This window comes from Heptranchias perlo, chromosome 35 (assembly GCF_035084215.1).
Source record: "Heptranchias perlo isolate sHepPer1 chromosome 35, sHepPer1.hap1, whole genome shotgun sequence".
Classification (NCBI taxonomy): Eukaryota; Metazoa; Chordata; class Chondrichthyes; order Hexanchiformes; family Hexanchidae; genus Heptranchias; species Heptranchias perlo.
This window is the reverse complement of record NC_090359.1, coordinates 9376459-9381024: the sequence shown is the minus strand read 5'-3', so window position 1 is coordinate 9381024 and position 4566 is coordinate 9376459. Positions and strand designations below refer to the sequence as shown.

General features: G+C 45.2%; 1 non-coding gene across 1 annotated transcript; it reads left to right on the top strand.

Moving 5' to 3' along the window:
• The first annotated feature begins 483 nt into the window (after positions 1 to 483).
• trnah-gug (transfer RNA histidin (anticodon GUG)) lies at positions 484 to 555 on the top strand. Its single transcript has one exon. It is a non-coding gene; the product is annotated as a tRNA-His (tRNA).
• The last annotated feature ends 4011 nt before the right edge of the window (positions 556 to 4566 follow it).

Below are 4566 nucleotides of genomic sequence, written 5' to 3'. Positions count from 1 at the left end.
GTGATTGGCAAAAGAACCAAAGGTGAAATGAGGAAAAACTTTTTTACACAGCGAGTGGTTAGGATCTGGAATGCACTGCCCGAGGAGGTGGTGGAGGCAGATTCAATCATGGCCTTCAAAAGGAAATGGATAAGTACTTGACAGGAAAAGAATTGCAGGGCTACCGGAATAGGGCGGGTGAGTGCGACCAGCTGGATTGCTGTTGCATGGAGCCGGCGGGGACTCGATGGGCCGAATGGCCTCCTTCCGTGCTGTTGCCTTTCTATGATTCTAGGATTCTAGTGGGCCAAGTAAAGGATCAGGACAGATAATACCGAGAACAATTCAAAAAGAAGCACAAGTTGATGAAACCAGCGCTGGTGAAATTGCTGGGTGGATATTAAAAGGATGGGCCGTGGGAGGGGCTGGACCGCTATTCCGCAACAATTTGAGGCGCTGCTTATTGCTGTGGTTCGGGTCTTGTCACAACAGCTGAGGTGTGGCGCCGTGATCGTATAGTGGTTAATACTCTGCGTTGTGATCGCAGCAACCTCGGTTCGAATCCGAGTCACGGCAGAACTTTCTCACCTCTTTTATCCTCTGCCACACAGACTGATAGAATGCAGCAATACATCAATCTTCAATATATATAAGAAATATTTTTTGTTGGTGTCGAAAACCTATCCATTCCTTCAAATCCCAGCACTCTCACATGCCTGTGCTTGATGTTCCACAGTTCAAACCCGCCTCTTCTCCCCGCTTTTTCTTCCTTCCACAGTCAATAGGCCGCCTTCCCTTTCCTCCTCCCATTTCATGGACACTTTCCTGCGGCATTGCCGACTCTAACATTCACTTTCACGATCTCACGCCTTTAAGTTTGTTCTGCTCCGACCGCTGTTTCTATTGGGCACATGTCCCATTCGCACCAATGTTCATTTGTGCCTTGAAACCAGTCGATACATTTCGATCTGCGTGACCGCTCGACAGACAAACACGACGAAAGCAGGGCTGGTCTCTGGAAAGACAGCCGCCCGAATGTTCACGAAATTTACTTGGGGAATCTTGTGATCCAGGGGATGGTAACTGAAGAACTGGTTTTTGTTTTGTTGCTTGTTGGCTCTTTTCTCTCAGCAGTTGAGTTGCGTGAGTGACGGGCAGCGCTACAGAGCTGCGAATGGCGGTTGAAAGGTTCACATTTGGCAAGTTGGGGCGGTGCAGTAAGATCGGAAGTGTTCCGCCTTGATCTTAATAGTTCTGTTGAAATTTGTGATTGAATCGAGTAGAGGATAAATGTAAAGAGCGCCTGTGGGGAAAAAGGAGCGATTACAGGCCATGAGCGGAAGGTCTTTCAAATTCTCGTGGCGCAGGACGCTGTGTGCGGAAACGGCAGATTTTAAAGCGCGTGTGTCGGAAAGTAAAGTGCGATCTTGTGTGTGAGAAGAGCACAAGAAAGTTGTGCTTGAAGCTGCGTCCTTGAGGCAAGTTGCAGGTTGTCAGGAAAACTGCGATAGTGAAAGCTCAAAAATAAACCCAGAAACTGCTGGCCACACTCAACAGGTCAGGTAGTATCTGTGGGGAGATGCTCAAGTATTTATCCAATTCTCCTTTTAAAGTTACGATTGAATCGAGCTCCACCATCCTTTAAGGCAGTGCGTTCCAGATCATAAAAATTCGCTGTGTAAAAAAATCTCCTTATTTCCCTTCTAGTTCTTTCGCCAATTATCTTAAATCTGCGTCCGTTGGTTGCCGACCCTCCCGCCAGTGGGTGAAGTTTCTCCTTATTTACTCGATCAAAACCCCTCTTAATTTTGAACACGTGGATTACTTCTACCCTTAACCTTCATTGCTCGAAGCAGAACAATCCCAGGTTCTCGAGTCTCTCCACACAACTAAACCCCATCCCTGGTATAATTCTGGGAAATCTCCTCTCCATCCTCTCCAAGACCTTGACCTCCTTAATAAATTATAGTGCCCAGAATTGGACACAATACTTCAGATGAGGCCTGAACAATGATTTATAAACGTTTAACATAACTTCCTTGCTTTTGTGTTCTATTTCTCTATTATTAAGCCAAGGAACCGGATGCTGTTTTAACGGCTTCACCAACTTGTGCTGCCAGTCAAAGATGTTGATGAAAACTGTCGAAACTGAGCACTATACAAATGCACAAGGAGAAACTTTATTGAACCCCAACTTGTATACAAGTGGATGTGCACCTCAAACAATGGTTGAGGGTGCAACTTCGCCGAGTCAATGAAACAGTTCATGTTTATACAATTCATTAGGCAACGCCCACCTGTTACAGAATGTGGGCGTACACGTACATTCTTTATTGGCTCAGGTAGTTGGTCAATCAAGTAGTGAGCCAGCCCCCGAACATCCACAGCCATCACGTCGGCCTGAGCAGATGTCAGCTATTTTCTTTCTCTCTGCATTCCTGTTCCTTGTTATCAGTAAGGCTGGAGCCAGTCTCAAGGCTTCATGGCCATTCATCAACTCTATTATTATTATATTCTGTCCTTATCTCAAGGAAGGCCAGGCTGTGCTAGGCCTAATTATCAACATACCAAGGCTCAAACGCAATTACACAATTGTGCTCACATTGTGTTTGTGGCTGATCCTATCATGTGAGTTAATAAAGAGTTAATATGGTCAAGTATCCCGTCATGCACTTCCACAAAATTACCAGCAACACATTGGGTGAGAACGGATAACACAGCACAGGCCGGGATGGCGGAGAGAGAGAGAGACACGTGTTGTGATCTGTAACTTTTTATAAACACTTCAGTTTATTTCACTCCGTGTCCAACACCGTGCGATCTCCCCTAGTGTGTCAGCTTTCTGTGTTTATACAGAGTGTAATGTATTGAATTGTCTCTTGGATCACACGGGGTGGTAGACGGGGGTCTGTGTGCGGAGGGTTCGGGGGGTGAGCTCTGATTCCCGCCCTCTTCTGGATTGAAAGGAGAAAAGAATGAATGAGAGAGAGAAGCGATGTGGGAGAAGGGATGATGGAAGAATTTGTCCGTGAACTTAATTAAAGTGGCCAAAAATAAGATAATATTAAGATATAATCTGCAGAACATTAATACAAGCTGTAAAACAAAAGCAAAATACTGCAGATGCTGGAAATCTGAAGTAAAAACAGAAAATGCTGGAAATACTCAGCAGGTCAGGCAGCATCTGTGGAGAGAGTTCTGATGAAAGGTCATCGACTTGAAAGGATGTTTCTCTCTCCACAGATGCTGCCTGACCTGCTGAGTGTTTCCCGCATTTTCTGTTTTTATTATTAATATAACCTGAGCTCTCTCGAGCGTTCATTGGTCGATTCGCTGATAAAGCTGGGAATTGAGGGGAAGCTGGTTCATGGCGAACCCCAGCTCTGAATCCCCCCGGCAGAGAGTTCAAGGGATGATCCGACAGGATCAGAAAATCTCTCCTTGATGGTCGGTCTCATTCTCCCGAAGTGAGGAATGAGCGGGAGGGGCAATTCCACCCGGGGTTATATTTTATTCCAAGAAGATGACCTAAAGTGCAGTTTACAGTGGGGCTGAAACAACTCAATGGGGCGAGCGTTCAACAGATTGAAAAGGGCCCTGGTTCGATCCTGGGTTTCAGCAGTTTTCTGTTATTTTGTTTCATCTTCTATGGGCCGATTCTCAAACATTTATTTACACTGACATTTTTAGCCGACACTGAACGGTTGGGGATGGAATAGAGAGACATCAAGGATGTCTGTATTTAGCTTTTATTTCTCTATTTCCTTCTGCCTTTCTCTCTGGTTTTTGTTTCTCTCGGTGCTCGATGAACATTTGATTTGATGCATTTGTCCTAAACTGATGCCTTTTCCACATCTCAGGGCGGTCAGACACGCTCTGTCTGTCTGTTACTGCTTGTGACCATTAACGGGAACAGGCCGCGAGTTAAACATTTATCAGCAAACCGCCAGAGAGATAACACAGCGGGAATAAAACACATTGCCTCACATTGTTAGACACCGAGTGACACAGATTGTAATGTGTGTCAGTAAACAGACCCAGAAAACAGAGTCCGAGAAAGGAAAGAAATAGAGAGATAGAAAAGAGTCATAAAAAGAAAGAAAACCCTTTCTCCACCCCAACAACAACAACAACTTGCATTTATATCGCGCCTTTAACGGAGTAAAACGTCCCAAGGCGCTTCACAGGAGCGATTATCAAACAAAATGTGACACGGAGCCACATAAGGAGATATTGGGACAGGTGAGGTCGGTTTAAAGTGTCTTAAGGGAGGAGAGAGAGGTCGAGAGGCGGGGAGGTTTAGAGAGGGAAATCCAGAGCTTTGGGCCCAGTCGGTTGAAGGCACGGCCGCCAATGGTGGAGCGATGAAAATCGTGGATGCGCAAGAGGCCTATTTTTTAATGCCCTCTCTTTGCTTTCCTATTTTCCTTTTTAATTTCACCAACGTTTAATGATTTCTCACCATTTAAAACATATTCTGTTCTTTTATTCTTCCCATCAAAGTGAATAACCTCACATTTCCCCACATTATACTCCATCTGCCACCTTCTTGCCCACTCACTTAACCTGTCTATATCCCTTTGCAGA